Genomic DNA, 17,243 nt, shown 5'->3' with positions numbered 1-17,243 from the left:
GCCATCAGTCAAAACCCAGTGGAAGTCCCATCCCCGCTGATGAGGCTTCCTCCACTCTCTCATTCTCTAGGAACCTGCTTCTGCTACCAAATTGCCCATCACTTACTCTCTGTTCCATTCTTCTTGGCTGCTAGCCAAACACCACTGCACTTGCTTATTTACCAGTGGAATGTCAAGCCTTTTGAGAGGAGGCATGTGCCTTCATCCTTCTCGCCCAGCCCATAGCATAGCACTGATGTGTGTGGTAGGAGCACAGAAAACGGTTGAGCGAAACAATGTTAACTGTTTGGCGAGTCTGATTTTTCTCCCCTCTTCTTAAGTAAGTTCATTTGTGAGAGGGATTAAACCCTGCCCTTTCTAGGCTTCTCCCCACATAGAAGAACTAGTTCCCAATATTCAATTATTAGAGACTAGTATCATTGAAAATGAAAATAAAGACTAATTTTTATTAATGGACAAGGACGTTTCCCCCATCCCACTGAAGGGGCCTGCCCGCTTTGGGTTTGTTCTGACATGCCATGTCGGGGTGTTCTTTCTTAGATCACCCTTTCTGGGGCTAACGGGGTCATTCCATTTCTCTCTTCAAAGCCTCCATCGACTCACCAGTATCCACAGAATTGAGTCCCATCTCCTCAGCTTGGGATTCATGGTCCTGATGGGTTTGGTCCTAAGGCAACTCCCAGCTCCATCCGCCACTGTTTTCCCATACCCTAGACCCCTCGACATTCCCCAACCCGCTATCCTCAGTCCATGTCCACGCCTTTGCTCATGCTGTACACTGCCCCTGCTCCCCCTGCCCCCTCCCCAAGCCTCCACCCATCAACAGCTTCCAATGCCTAATGCCATGTTGAAATGCCACCACTGCTCTGAGGACAGAGACCATGTTTCAGCCATCTCCATTTGTCCTACAGTAGCTGCATACAGTAAGTACTCAGTTATGGCTCGTGTGCTGCAATGGTTCCAATCCTTTATCCAACCACCTGCTCTCACCGGGTTCCATTGGGACTAGATAGGGATAGGGGCACTGCAAGATTTCAGGGAAAGGAGCCAAGGCTTATGTGCCTTCATTCCTCTGGCTCATTCATTCATTAAACCAACATTTATTAAACACCTACAATGTGCAAGGTACTGTGCTAAGAATGTTACAAAAATCTCTTAATATATACAAGATCTTATTGAGGTAAATACTATTAATGTCCTCATCAGACAAAAGGGGAAACCTGGGCCCAGAGAGATGATGCTGTTTGCGCAGGGTCACACAGCTAGTTTGTGTCTGATCATAGAATAAAATAAAAGATCTATGGTCTTTCCACCATAAGTCATCACTCTAAAACAAAGACCTGCCAATAAGGAGCTCACAGACTTGGAGGGTGTTAAGTTTTATACCCTGTTCATTGAGATGAACAGTTATTCCACAACTATATCACACACCTCCTATGTGCCAGGCACTATTGCAGACTTTAGGAACACAGCAGTGAGCAGCAGGCAGGGCTCCTGTCATCTTGGACATTACATTAAACTTAACCTACAGGAGAGTAGACTTACCTGTAATAAGCAGGTAAAGAAGAATAAAATTATTATAGCTTTTGGTAAGTGCCATGATGAAAGTCTGTGGAGGGATGTGATTGTGTCACCAGGAGAGGCCACCAGTAGGTGCAGACTCAGGGCAGGGCTCATTAAAGTGAGATGTGAGAATGATTCAGCCTGTGATGAGCAGGGAAGAGCTTTCCAGGCAGAGAGAGAAGCTAATGTGAAGCCTTATTCATGAAAGAGAAAGAAAGCCAGGGTGCCTGAGCAGGGTGAGGTGGGAGGAGTGGAGCAAGGAGAAGTGGGAGAGACGAGTAATTGCTACCTGTGATGCCAGGCTGCCCTGCCCAGAGCAGCAGCCCATCTGATGTGACTGTAAGTGCTTGGCGAAGTGCAAGCACCCTGTAAAGGTAATGATTAGTAAGCGCCACAACCTTGTATCCAGCTGTGTTTCATTAGTCACCATTTTTTAGATTTTAGAAACTAATAGAGTGAATATGCAGAAATTATAAAATTTCTGCAGCAGGACCTAGGGAGTACTCAATAGACACACACTTTAATAGTTTCTGGCGGCAAGCAGGTGAAAGTCCACTTCAAGTGGGATAAAGACAATGGATAAATTCATGCCACTTCAGGGAAGGTTTTCCTGCCAAATAAGTTTAATAAGTGAAGTCAGGTAAAATTTAACACCAAATGAGTTTAAAATTTTGGTTTTCCAAGCTTTTTGGCTTTCCCAGGTGTCAGTCCCACGCCTGCTCTTTGCTCTCATGCTCTCTCCCAGGAACAATAACAGCTGCTCGCACCCTCATCCCATCTCGTGGCCCCCTGGGTACATTGTACATCTTGTTGGCTTTGTCAAGCTGTATCACAAGGATATGTCTCTATGCCTCCCCGTGTTGCTAGCTCTGGGGCCTGAAGGGCAGCACCCGTAGCTCGCCCCTGTGCATATTCTCAAGATCCAGCATGGGGATAGATTCAAAATTCACTCAGGAAGTGTTTGCCAAGTGGAATTACACTGCCCTTCCACCCCATCTCCTTTCTATGGCCATGATCCTTGTTCCAAAGCATTCCTATACCCTCTCTCAGGGTTTTGTTAAAGTAGGACAATTGCTACGGCCTACTGCAAAACTCTGTGGCTTAACTCAAAAAATGCCTATTTCTCATTCACCTCCTAGTCCAGTGTGGGTCAGCTCCTCAGTAATTTAGGGACCCTGGTTCCTTCATTCAGTGGCTCCGTCCTCTTCTAGAACCTTAGAGTTCACTGGGTCCTGAGCATCCAATGAGCAGGTGAGGGATGAGTGAGAATGGGAGAATATCATGGCAGGTAGAGGTCACATTTGGAAGTGAAATTCACTTCTACCCACTTGCTATTAGCTACAACTCAATCACATGACCACAGCCGACTATAATGGAGGCTAGGAAATTTCACCCAGTTGTATACTCAGAAGAGGAAATGGATTTAGTGAACATCTAGTTAGTCTCTGCCACATTCCCCAACAACTTAATTTGCAGTGAGAAAAATCAACCTATTTCCTATTGAAAGAGCCAAGTCACTGTTCGAGCTCCCTACAAACAGCCATTGCCTGGGATTCTAGAATGCTAAATCCTAGTGCAGCCCCTCAGTGAACTCTGAAGCAGCATCCAGTAAAACCGAAAGGTTCAAGAGTGCCATACACTCAGCAAACCCTATAGCGCCTCCTATAACATCCTCTCATCCCCCATGAATTATTTCCTTAAAACTTTTTTCTCAATCATCTACCTTTTGGAATTTTTATGCTACTGGTCCAAACTTCCAATAACTGAGTATGTTCTGGTAAGCTTTGAAGTTGCAGGGGCACACTGGCTTCAAAGACCTTTTCTAACCAAAGGAATGATGGGTCAAGAGGGAAAAAATGTATGAAACTCAAGAAAGTAAATCATAACTCATCGAGAAGATAAAACAAAGGAAGTTCATGCAATTTATTCACATACAGCTTTTTAAAAAATCATCAAATGAGGAACTCTACAAACCTGGGTGGGGCTTTCAGCATGATTTGTCTAGATGAAACAGAGGGGGGAAGTGAAAGTCAAAGGAGGGAATGAAGTATTGATTTGGGTGCAAAAGGCTGTACTATCACAAATGTTCTGGTTTGTTTTGCAAACTCAATGTATCTGTGTTTCAAACCGAAAAGCCCTGACAATTTAGTGAGGTGGCCATAAAAATGTGCCACTCAGACCTCCTGCTATGGGAAAGCCCAGCTGCTAGATGTACTCTGAGTTTACCCCAAGGACACACTTCCCAAGGGCTGCTCCCAGCCAAACGATTAAGCAAGGCAAGGGGTCTAGTCCAGCCCCAGTTGGCTCAAGGACTCTGCAGTGGCCTAACCAAAAGCTAGACCTCAGAACTGCACTGCAGTCTGAGACTTTCTTCCCAATCTGTCTTCCTTCTTCCTTCCTTTCACAGGTATGAAAAGTGTATCCATGTCTGAAGGCTCTCCTAGCCACCTTCTACTTCTTTCCTCTTTTCCTTAACAAGTTTCTTGCAAATCTAATGCTGTCTCAGTGTGTGCTTCTCAGAGGACCTAAACTTCCATATTAGTCCATTCAGATTTCCTGGTGATCAAGGCAGAAATATATTTTAATGTCTCCTCTTACATTTAGTTTGAGTTTTGTTCAGAGAGCTGGAAATATGAATTTTCATACTTGGCCCAAGGAACTTTCAGCTTCTGAAAGAAGTCTCCTCTCAGACCACAGTAAGCAAGCATGATAATAAGTACCATAACAAGATCACTTCATTTTTACTTGGTGATAACCAGCTATATGTTGTGGGAGGGGTTTTTAATGCTTACTTTAGAGATTAAGAAGCTGAGCCCCAGAATGGTGAGGCAATTCAGCTGAAGTGCCAGGTGTGTTCATGAACAAGACTGGTGAAGCCAGATATCATCCTGCTTCTGGTCTGCTGGGCTTTCCATGCTGCTATGTTTCATAAGTCTATGCCTCACACCCAACCTCGGGACAGAACTAATTCAAGGAAACTGGAGTGACCATTTCAAGTGATATAATCGGTCAATTCGCCACCAAAGAACCTCTGATTTCTACAAAATTAATAGGGATAGATAGATGGTAGATAAATAGATAAATAGATGATAGATGGATAGCTATCAAGTCTGTTTTTTTAACTATGTTTACTTGACTGCTAATAATCAGTCAAAGATATTTCCAGCAACACAGACCCCATCAGGTTCTGAATAAAACTCCAGAACTGAACATGATGCCAAGAACACAGAAGTCACCTCACAAATGTTGACTAACTGCTGTTATACGGACTAACATTGGGGTTTCCCAAATGGAATTAACTATTTTTCAAAGCTGACAACTACAACTGTCTTTGGTAAAGTTCTCAGTTCAATTGCAAACTGAAGAGTATAACATGTTGGCAAAAGCAATTACAGGGGGCAACTTTTGCGTCCTTACTATGTGCCAGACATTATGCCAGACCCACCCTCCACCATTGCCCCATTTTGCAGAAGAGGAAATTGAGGACTTTCCCAATGTGCTAATAAGTAATAGTGATCAGACTTATCCAAGATTAGGGAACCACTCAGCCATTACATCTCTTTCCAGGGAAGCATAGGGGATAAAAAGACTGAAATCAGGAAAAATACAGAATAATCACGTATTTTAAAAATATATTTTCCAGTGCTGCTCTACAACTAGATAAACAAAGCTAAACCTAGTAAAGGTGCTTAGATCTCCAATTCTATAAGCTAAGTAGGAAAAGGTTATAATTATCTCATTAAGTGCTTGATAACGGATGCTTCCGAGGTGCTTCAGGGCATTTCAAACCATTTCTCTGAACTACTCTCTGCAGAGCACTTTTTAGTTTGTTGACATTCTTAATAGGGGAGCTTGAAAAGCTAGAGGAAATGGCTCAGACAGGGGATTAAAGCGAGCAAACTTCTCTTGATTTCCAGCCGTGCATGGAATGGTCTGCTCCTACCTGTCCACACAGCCCTGGAGTCCACCAGCCTCACCCATGCAGGGCTCTCCTTGACCACACAGGCTCTCCACTGCTTCCAACTCACCCCGAAGTCTAGAAAAAAGTGTGTTAGGTCATATGCACATCTTACCCTGTTACCAAATTTAGGAAGAGTTGTCTTCAAATGGAAAAATAGCTCCCTGACCACCTACATCAGATTCAGATGAATAAATGAAAAAAAGGCAAAGGGGGGACATGTTATTCATTGTTTATTTATTCCCAAACAAATATATACTGAGTGCCTATTTTGTTTCAGGGACTCTGTAAGGAACTAGTGAAAAAACCAGACATCTGTTCTATCCATGAAGTGAAAAGTACAAGAATGGAGGGATGGCAGACCCTGCCTACGCAGTGACCATGGCTCCTCTTCCTTTGTTTCAGTCCCAGTGGATTAATCATGATTTTCTATGCCAGTCATGGTTGCCCCATTCACTATGACACTGATTGGTCTAGGGCTGGACATGTGATACCCTTCTGGTCAATGATAAATTTGAGCAAGTTTTCAAGGAACCTTCTTGAAGATTCTCAAGGAGAAGCACCTGAGCAGGAGGCCCTTCCTTCTTGCCTAAGATGATGTTCTGAAATGATATGATGTCTAGAGCTGAGGCAGACATGTTGCAACCATGAGGGAAGTGACTGCTGAAACACTAAGGATTTGGAAGGACAGAAAGATATGCAGGACGTTGGTCCTCGATGACACCCAAAGCTGACATGTATCAGAGTCCAACAGACAGGTGATCATCATGGATAGGTTTGACCCTTGTTAGGACAAGCAGACTGTCACATTTTAACAATAATTAAAAAAGATAAAGACTTGTAGCATCCATTTATCCATGACAATTTTGAGTTAGGCAATGAGCAAGGTAATTTTGAAATGATCATTTTTCATCTGCACAAGAAGGGCAGCATTCACAAATGGGGAAAGTGATGCACAGAGGGGTGAGGGGGCCAGCCACCTCATGTCATATTTACCCCAACAGATGCAATTTTGAAATCCCCAGCATTGCTGCCCGCTTCTTCAGTTAACTCTACCCCAATTTCACTATGGGGAGTAGATGAACCAGCAACCCTGGAGTCCCTGGGCTCCTTCCAGGCATCTGGCCCATAGTGGAGCCTAAAAAACTACAAACATTTTTTTATACCTCCCCAAGCTACACTCATCCTGTTCTCCTGACCCTATTAGTCTAAAAGACAACCACAAAAAATATCCTACCCTGTCCTACTCCACAAATTAACAAATATATCCTTGGTGTCTTTAATACCTTTTTCAAGAAACCACTCAGTCTTGATAGATACACCCTATTACAAAGGGTCTTACTTGAAAGACAAGCGAAAGATCAGTTCAGTCTTCTCAAATTCCAAGTTTTCTTGTTACAGACTAGCTCTGGAGGCACATAGAGACAAGGTGTGGTTATAAGGAAATAAGAATTTAGGATGAAAATCTGTGGGAGGGCTCACACCACTCATACTTCTTAGAGAAATATTATCAACTAACACAATCTCTGAGAACATGGATTTCCCTGCTAGCACGCTGTCACCGCCAGGAATATATTGCTCATCTTCAACACTGGGAAGGAATGAGTTTTACCTACAAAGCTCCAGAATGTTTGCAGTCTGATGATGTGACCTAGAAGCATCTTTTAGAGTCCTGTTGCTTAGACCATCTCTTACAGGGGTCTGGGTACTATGACCCTATGTCAAGCTGGCCTGCCCCCTGTTTTTGTAAATAAAAATCAGAAAACTACAAGTGTTGGAGAGGATGCGAAGGGCTAGGAACATTCATCCACTGCTCGTGGGAAGTGAACTGGTGAAGCCACTGTGGAAGATGGTTTGGCGATTCCTCAGGAAGCTAAGTATAGAACTGCCATATGATCTGGCAACCCTGCTACTAGGAATATACCCAGAAGAACTGAAAGCAGGGACACAAACAGATACATTCACACCCATGTGTATAGTGGCATTATTCACAATTGCCAAAAGTTGGAAGCAACCCAAGTGTCCATCAACAGATGAATGGATAAACAAAATGTGATATATATGTACAATAGAACATTACTCAGCTGTAAGAAGGAATGAAATATTGACACATGCAACAACATGGTTGAAGCTCAAAGACCTTATGTTGAGTGAAGTAAGCCATCACTAAATATTGCATGATTTCATTAATATGAAATAAGGATATTGAGCAGACTTACAGAGTTAGAGTCTGGATGACAGATTACTAGGAGATAGAAAGTGGGTAGAGAGTGGTGAGCTAATGCTCAGTCTGGGTAGACTCTATGATAACGTGGATGGGAAGGTTTAGCAGTAGATGGGGGTGATGGGGGTGCAGCAATATGAATGGGGTCAATGATAACGGAGTGTGAGTGTGAGCAGGGTGGGGGGTGGGTTGAGCCATTCTTAGGGCTGGAGGGAGGCCTAGAGGAAGAAACAGGTGACTCTGGGGATGTAGTGCACTGTAATTGAGAATACAATTGTGGAAGTGTTCATTTGGCAAGTATGGCAGGGGAGGGTCCCTGGTGCAGAGTGTCAGTGATGGGGGTTTGTGTGGTGAAGGATGCACCTGGGGCATGCCTCTATGGAATATGTGGTCAAAGGGTTTTATCTCAGTGGATGGGTGAAGACGCACTATAACCAACAATATATTGAATTCCCATCCTGGGGAGTTCTACTATGTTCTCTAACAGAATGGCAAGAATCCCTAGAGGAGATAGGCAGTGCCTGAAAAAAAAAAACCAGACCAATTCCCCAAGCCCTCAATATTAATGCTTGTACTTGTGAGCCTTATTCTTGTAAAATTGAAACTTAGCCTAATAATATCTGTTGCATATGAGTTACCTACTGAAAACCTCCTTGTTACTCAACTGTGCCCATTCTCTAAGCCAAACTCAGCAAAAAATGCACTATCTTCCCCCACCATGACCCCTCACCACCCCAGCCCTGCCATGGGACATGACTCCTGGGGATAAGCTTCCCTGGCACTGAGGGATTACTACCAAGCCCCAACCAGTGATGCATTTGGAAAAAGATTTTGACCAAAAGGGAGGCAAATTTAACACAAAAGAGTTTTTATGGTAAAGAGATTCAAAGTGAGTCAGGTGGTCATTCCAGAGCTTACACTTATGCACATCTCAAAAGGATCTCACTGACTGCCACAGTAAACAAAACCTCAAACAGCGGTGCTCCTGGGGGCTCTAGAAGGATCCAGACACTATAGACAAGGCAGACAACCCCATAAAATTAGCACCCCATTGGTGGGCCTTACCTTGGAATATATGATAACCTATTTCCCCACTGTAACAGAGTTAGGCTTATTTATAATTTCCCTACACAAGATTCTTCCACCCTTTTTATTTGAGACTATAATTAGCACTATATCCATTAAATATATGTCTCAGAGACTTAAATCTTTGGTATGTTCATATGCTGGTTGAGACCTGAATCTCAGCAGAGTTGTAGCCAATGCCCACCCTCCATTTCATCGAACTCACTGAGGACAATGAACAAAATAATGATGGACAATGCCCATCCCAAAAAGAAAAGAGTGTCTACAACTGCAAGCAAAACAGTTCCTTCCACCTGCCCCATAAGGTCTAAGCCCCTTCCCAGTCTGAAGCAGGATGGGCATCTCCATCCCTAAATCATCAAGACTGAGGAATGAACAAACATAAAGAGGGAATGCAACCACGGACCCAAGTAGACTTACTATTGTACTAATGGAAGAACTTGTAACATTGACATAAAGATAGTGGTTGCCATAGGTTCTGAGAGGAGGGGGAGGGAAGACTAGGTAGAATATAGGGCATTTTTAGGGCATTGGAATTGTTCTCAACAATTTTGCAATGACAAATACAGACCATTATACATTTGTCAAGACCTATAAAACTGTACGGTGCAGAGTGTAAACCATAATGTAAACTATAGACCATGGTTAATAGCAATGCTTCAGTATTTGTTCATCAATTATAACAAATGTGCCACACTTATTTAAGATGCGATTAATAGGGGAGAATGAGAGAGGAAGAAGAGGGTGGGCTATATGGTAATGCCCTATATTTTCAATGTAACTTTTTTGCAACTTAAAACTTCTTTAAAAATGAAGTTTAAAAAAAAGTTTTATTGGAACATGGCCATGCCCACTTCTGTGGCTGTTTTTGCATTACCACGGCAAATTTGACTGGGTACAACAAAGATAGAAGGCCCAACAAAGCCTAAAATACTTACTATTTACCTTTGCAAAAATTATCATCAATCTCTTGGTGTAGCAGTTTGACATTGTTCATGAATTCCAAAAATAGATATTGGATTATGTTTGTAAACTGGTCTATACCTGGGTATGATTACATTATGATTAGGGTTTTGATTGGGCCATGTCAGTAGGGTGTTGAGCCCCCCACCCTCTGGTGGGTGGGGACTCACAGATAAAAGACATGGCAAAGGACAAAGTTGGAGTTTTGATGCTGGAATCTTAAGTTGGAGCTCCAGGAAGTCAGCACACAGAGTAGCTTGGTCGTGAGGAAAGAGAGAAGGCCCCAGGAAGAGAAACAAGCCATTCTCCTGATAGTCTACAGCTGGCCTTGCGGAGCTAGCAGAGCAGCTGAGCCTGGAGAGAGGCAAGCCTGGAAAGAGAGGAACCCAGGAAGCCTGAACCCTGGCAGATATTGGCATGACATCTTGCTGCAACACCTGTCAATAAACTTTGGTGAGGGAGGTAACTTGTACTTTATGGCCTGGTAACTGTAAGCTACTGTCTCAAAATAAATACCTTTCATAAAAACTAACTGATTTCTAGTATTTTGCATCAGCACCCCTTTGGCTGACCAATACACTTCAATAAATCAATAAAACCAGCAATTATTATCAGTTATTAAACACCTACATTCGTCACCACATTTTGGCACCAGGCCTCTGAAAGAGGTACCCAAGCCCATTTTTCTAAAAAGGAAGGAAAATGAAGCTTTAGTTACGTGTCTGAGACAACACAGTGCAGGGATTCAAAGCCACAGCTGTGCATTCATTTAATTTCATTTCTTGAGGGCCTGTTACGTACTGGGCCTGTGCCCATGATGGAAACACTAAACTACCTTGGCCCTCATGGAACTTACAGTAGCCGGGGAGAGAGTTGGAATAAACAGGTAATCACACAAATGTAAGTATGATACACAATCACCCACTTTGTTAAGGTTGTGAGAGAAAACTCAAGAGTACTGGGTGAGAAAAATACAGGGGCTCCAGTTAAGTGGGAGATCCCTTAGCTTGAGATCCTATGACAGCAGAGCCTGCAGTCAACTTACCTGCCAAAGGTTTCAGGGAGGTGCAGTCCCAGAGAAAGGAGAGTGAGGCAGGGAATGGGGGGAGGCAAAGGCAAGGTGGTGTTTGCCCAAACTGGCCATGGCCTCACAAGAAACTCTAGTCAATGGAGCAGGGGATGGGCCACCTGGGACAACCATGCCTCAAAGGATCATCCAGCTGAAGGAAGGGAGAGATTTATCTGTGGACTCCACCTTCTGGCTTTTCTGGGGAGGGCTGAGACATCCTGAAGTGTGAGGAGCCAGGCGATGGGCAGGAGGTCAGGCTCTCTGCCAAGCAAGTTGCCACAGCACAGGTCAAATGAGGCTGAGAAAATCTAGTGGGTACATAAACGGGGTAAGTCACGGGACAAGGTCAGGGAGTCCCACTGAGGATGTGCTGTTTCAGCTGAAACCTGAAGAATGAAGCGAAAGAATGGGAAGATATATAACTTGGGCCAAGGGGGCAAGTGCAAAGGCCCTGAGGCCTGAAAGAGATTGGCTTATTCGAAGAACTGAAAAAAAGACTTGGGGCTCTGGTGCCACACTACATGATTCCTTTCCCTGCTCCATCACTTATCAGCTGTGTGGCCAAGGACAAGTTTCTGAACCTCTCTGGGCTTCTGTTTCCTCACCTGTGAAAAGGAGATCATAATAGTTCCCACCACAGAGTTGTTGTAAGGATTAAACAACATCAGGCCTTTACAGCACTAAACACAGTTTTGGGTTCATAAGAGGCAAACAATAATGTTAGCTATTGTCTTCATGTTACAATTACAGTCACTATTTTTGCTGTTACTCTGGCCTGGTGAATTAAAATAGCCTGAGAAGGGCCCTGAAATTAGCGTTGTTGACAAACTCCCTGTGACAATTTGCTTTATATTATAGTTAACAGTCCTTTTCAAAAGCGTTATTCATCCCACCCCTGCCATGCCCCCTGATGGGTCCAGAAAACTTCCCCACTATATTGTCAGGTGGGACCAGGTGACTTGCTTGGGCCAGTAGACAGTGAGCCGCATCCCTGCAGAAGTTCAAAGGGATTGCATGGCTGAGCTTGACCCCTTGCACTCCTGCCTTCAACGGGAGAACAGGCTGCTCCTTCGCATGGGGCCGTAGACAGAGGAGAACTACTGAGCTGAGCGGCAGTCGCCCCAAGCAGTACTCTCTCCATACTCAAGCAGAGTCACAGCTGACCAATAAGTGCCACGTGATAGAAACAAGAAATAAATGCTAGTTGCCATAAGCCACTGTGATGTGGGAGTTCTTTGTTATGCAGCAGAACTTACAGATACACTCTCTAAGTGATTTGTTCACACATGAAATTATGAAACATGAAGAGGGAGGCTCTCCTCTGGGCTCCTAGGGAAACTCTGTTTTTGCAGGGCAGGTATGACAGTGTCGAATCGGGTAAGGAGTCTGAAGATGAAAGTATCGGAGAATTAGCTCTTCCAGCTGATTCTGGGAACTATCTGGAACTATTTGAACATATTCTCTCAACTCTCTTCTTGCTATCACTAAGAGGGGACAGTCCCCTCCTGGCTTTGACACACATCCTTCCATCTGCATAGAGCACTTGAGTGATTTCTGTTCCCTGTTTCCCTTTAAGCATCTCTAGCTGGGCATTTTCATTTTCTGCTGATAGCAGAGATACAGTTGATGGGGAAGTGCTGACAAGATCACAACTTCCGGCATGAACTTTGCCTTTAATGAACATTCTGTCACAAGAATGCCTGGGTTTAAAACCTGCTTGCCAGCTGTGTGTCCTTGGACAAGTTAATCAACTTGCCTGTGCCTCAGTGTTCTCATCTGTAAATGGGGTCTGTAACTGAATATATTTTTGAGTTATTATAAGAATTATTGGGAGTAAATACACAGAAAACACTGAGAACTGCACCTATTTCCAAACTCCCAATTTTGGAGGTTTATCAGTCAGTTTTCCAAACTGGCAGCATTCTCCCTGTGATAAATAACCAGATGCACTGTTGTCTGTGTCTTTACATTTACAGTGGTGGCTCTGTGCCTGCTCTATCTAGAGTCAAGCCCTTAGCTGCCTTCTCACTGACCTCTCTTCACTTAACTCTGGATGGAGTTAATGCACATTTTGCAAAGCCAAAGAAAGGGGCATAAGAGAAAAAGGGCAAAGAGATGCCTGAGACAGAGGGGCCGAGCCAGACTTGGCCACCAGGGCCAGCGGAAAGACGGCTTTCATTTCAAGGAAATCGGGTCCTTTGTTCCCCCAAACCCTTCTCTACTTACCTTGCCAAGGGACCTCCTTATAAAAATACTCATTTTCCAGGGAGGCATCCATTTAAGACATCAACTTACAGAGGACAAAAGTTCAGAAACTGGAGCCAGAAAGCAGATTTGAATCCTGATTCCAAACTCCATTTTCTCATACTTTATTTTTCTTTACAAGTGACATAATCTCTGCTTCCCCATTTATAATGTGTGAATAATTAAACCCGCTCTGCAAATATTATTGCAACACATGAATGAAAAAAAAAAAAAACATTTAAAAAGTGCCAGGCAGTTCTTGGCATGTTGCAATTGATCGGTAACTATCAGTGCCCTTTTTAAAAGGGCGGTAAGAGGACACTGCAAAACTTGTTTTGCCCTAAATCTGCTAAGCAACCAATCAGAAAGGAATGCCCAGCTGAGATCTCTTGAAAAGGCTCCTCTCCGCCATCTGCCCACCACCTCCCTGAAAGTGGCATCCAGGTCATTTGACAGTGTTTGTTGGGGTGGGTGGGGAGCTGGACCCGTGCTCTCCCTGGGAACAAGGAATTAAAGAGGCGCTTTCTTGAAACTGAAGCCCTCACAGGATGAGGGCCAGGGAGGTGGCTAAAGGGGGGCATGAGTAAATCAAGAGGTAGCGATGACAAATAATGGGAGGTCCCTGGGGCAGCAAAGAGCTGCGACACCGACACCATCAGCTCTCACTGGCTTCCCCCTAATTCCATGGCTGCTTGTGCTCCTTGGACAAGTCCTTGGATAAGAGATGACAACAGCACAAGGCAGGTTTACCGACCACTCACCATGAGCCAGCAAACTGCTAAGTGTTGTACATACGTTATTGCCTTTTAAACTGCCCCCAAATCCTGTGAGATAGGAAAATCTGATTATCCTCATTTTATAGATGAGGGACCAACCTCGGGGAGGTTAAATAACCTGCTTAGGGTCACTCGACCGAGCTTAGAATCACGTTCCACGTTGCCTGGGCTGCACTGTACTTAGAACACACTAGAACACATATAGCCCTCTAGACAGCGACAGCAATGCTCACAATACCGAGACAGCCGTGGTTTTCTGGAATGGGAGTCACCACTGTCTCCTGCCTGCACCCCTCTGAATCCCAGCCACTTCCTCCTTGCTCCCTCCTGGAGCCACAGAACAACTGTCGTTTTTATTCTTTCCCTGATTCCAGGTCTTGTCAGGAGAAGTAGTGACAGTTCCTGGGAGAATTTCTCATGATTCCCACAAAAGCTTTCTGACATCCTCTCTCAGGGGGAAGGTGTGGTGGGAATATACCCAATAAGGAGGCAGGGACCTAGGTTTGAGTCCTGAATTTGTCACTATGTGTCCTTGTGCGAGTCACTGAAGCTCGCCGAGCCTGTCCTACCAACACTCACTCTTGAAAGTTGGCTGTGCTGGTCTCCCCTCCCTCCTTTTCCCAGTACATCCTCTCTCTGAAGAGGTCCTGCTTCCTCCAACACCATTCCTGAGGGTGTGGCCCACATCCCCAACCCAACCCCTCCGGAAGAAACTTCTTCCCAAGACGGAAAGCTCTCCTGGTCCCTACAGGGCTCCGGTAAGCCCTTCTCCCTTGAGCACAGCAGTGAGTGGGCACCAGCAGCCCCAAAAGGCTTGTCAACACCCAGATTGCTACACCCTACCCCCAGAGTTTCTGATTCAGTGGTTCTGGGGTGAGGTTCAGGATTTGCAAGTCTAACAAGTTGCCAGGTGAATACAACGTGTCCTAGGACCTCTTGAGAACCCCTGGTGCTGTTCAGCAGCATTTCACAAGCATCTGCTGGAGTATGTGCTCAGGCTGTGTGAGTCTTAGAGCGCCTGCCTTCCAGCTGTGAGACCCTGGGCAGGTGGGTCTCAAAGCCTCAGTCTCCTCACGTGTAAAATGGAGATGGCAGCATGCCCACCTCACTAGGTTCTTGCAAGGACTGAGCAAGCTCTGGCACAGAGTCTTCAGCTCCAGGCCTGGTGCTGAGTGAGCCCTCAATTAGTTCTCGGCTGTGTGCCTTCGCTAGGCTGCAACCACCGCTGCCCCACCTCAAGGAGCATCTGGTACCCTCAATGATTATGTATCTTTCCTGGGAGCTGCTGGAGACTGAGAGTTACAGAGCAGAGGAAAAGAAAAGGCAAGTGGCAGTGCAAAGTGTCAGAAATAATGACAAGGAGTCAAAGGTTCCCAGTTCCTGGACTGGGGACTTGGGAAAGGTGAGGCTGCTTAGATTCTCACCATAGGGAACAGATTAGGACATGGAGTGAAAAGACAAGAATTTGGATCCAGGCTCTGTCAATTCCTGGCTGAGTAACCTTAGGCAAGTTCATTGTAATGGTTAAAGGCACTGTTTTCTCATCGGATAGATGGAGACAGTAATGATCACTTCAGACTAAATGAGCTGCCAGACGGTTTTCTAAGTGGCAGTTCTCTTAGTTGTGGGAAACACAGCAGCTACCTAAATATTTCCACTCTGGGCCTCTAAGACACCGCCTCTGATAACCCAAGCCCAGCAGTGCTGCCTGCCATCTGATTGTCCCACCACCTGGATTCTGTTACATAAATGAACTCTCATTTCTGAGAAAGGCCAGGTCACTCCACTGGAGCAACGTTCCCTGGCCCCAGCCTACCTGTGATTCCAGGGAATGTCCAGGAATTGTCCTATGTGCCTCCTACTCCAAAAGAGTTTAGCAAAGGTGGGGTTAAGCAACAGTCAGCTTGAGCCATGGAGCCTGTGATAATGTGTCCATTTTCCTTCTTTTTTCCCCCTTCTCCAAGAAGTCAATTTCACAAGTCACTGGACATGCTTTTAAAGACCTCAGAAAAAAAATCACACAAGAAAGCCCCACGGACTGTTTTTATCATTTTGTTCCACTTCTCCTGTTTGTTCAGTAATCCTGGTAAATAGCTTTGTGCAAACAGAAACCTTTTAATTCTATTGAGTCCTTGCCTGGGAACACTGGAGACTCAAACTTAAGGTTCCATGATAGATGGAGAAATAGCTCTGGATTTAAACTTCCTTATAATGAGTTCATATAAAAATGAAGAACATCCACTGACCGTTTATGTATTCATTGACAAATGTGGACCCAGTGCTTACAGGGTGGTGGGCATAATTCTTAGGTGGTGGAGATAAAGTAGAGAACAGACCAAAGCCCTTGCCCTCATGAATCTGATACCTAATCAAGGAACTTTCTAGATGACATTGAAAATTGGCTGTGGAGGCTTTGGCCACTAAGCACTGACTCTGTCTCCAAAAGTAGCTTAAGACATATTGGTCAAGGTATGGATCAGGAAGAACAAGACTTGAAGAGGCACTTACCCCCTTGTTTTATTGTCTGTGTCTGCAGAGATTATGCCTCTTTTCACAGACCAGGAAATAAGTGATGGAAAATGTTTGTCTAATTCTTTTAAATTGGTGACACTATATAATCCATTCATGTATGTATTCATTCATGCATTGAATCAACAAATATTCTTTGGGACTTTGCATACACCAGATACTAGAGATATAGCAGTGAGTAAGACATGCACCCTTTCTCCAAAACCTCCCAAGCTAATGGGGAAGAAAATTACCAATCAGAATGATGAGTTCTAGGATAGTGAGAATAACAGGGCATAGGGGAACAAAGAACATAAAGTATGACTGTTCATATGGCTAATACATATATGGGTACAGTTCCAAGTGCTTTATAATACATTCATGCAATATTCACAATTGTACTTTAAAGATGCATTATTAAGCCACAGAAACTTTAGATCACTGACCTAGGGTCACACAGCTACTAAGTGACAGATTTGAGAGGGAACTCATATGGTCTTTTCATCTCTGAGTAAATTCTCTAATAAACATTGTCTTAGAGAGGTGTTGAGAGATCAACTCCTCATCTTGCTCCACAGAAGCCTTCAAAACCCACAACTTCTCATCCAGTGGGACTGATCCAGGTATGAGTGAGGCCAGCAAGAGTTGTCCAGGATTGGGTGCCCTGAAAAGTCATAAGAAGAAAGAGAATGGGATTGGGGAACAAAGATCTGGTTCCCACTCGAGCTCTGGCCCTCCCTGTCTTGTGGCCTTCACTGACTGCTGGACCTTGGGTTCCCTTTTTGGTTCAGTGGGAATGATGATACCAACCTCAGGTCATGGAGCAAGGGGGGTAGGTGTAAGTGAACTTTA

At 44.4% G+C, this 17,243-nt stretch overlaps 1 long non-coding RNA gene across 10 annotated transcripts in view; it reads right to left on the bottom strand.

Moving 5' to 3' along the window:
* LOC101412618 (uncharacterized) overlaps positions 1-17,243 on the bottom strand; it is a 405,636-nt gene that overhangs the window by 22,523 nt on the left and 365,870 nt on the right. For 2 of the 10 annotated variants that reach the window (XR_011645693.1, XR_011645692.1), the window contains one exon: positions 3,473-17,055. The exons of the other annotated variants lie outside the window; for them this stretch is intronic. This is a non-coding gene — a long non-coding RNA (uncharacterized lncRNA). Of the gene's footprint in view, positions 1-3,472; positions 17,056-17,243 lie in introns of those variants that run through there. 10 annotated transcript variants of the gene reach the window in all.

The sequence above is a fragment of the Dasypus novemcinctus genome, chromosome 14 (assembly GCF_030445035.2).
Source record: "Dasypus novemcinctus isolate mDasNov1 chromosome 14, mDasNov1.1.hap2, whole genome shotgun sequence".
In the NCBI taxonomy this organism is placed as follows: Eukaryota; Metazoa; Chordata; class Mammalia; order Cingulata; family Dasypodidae; genus Dasypus; species Dasypus novemcinctus.
Note: the sequence above shows the minus strand (reverse complement) of the source record. Positions and strands in the feature narration are given on the sequence as shown.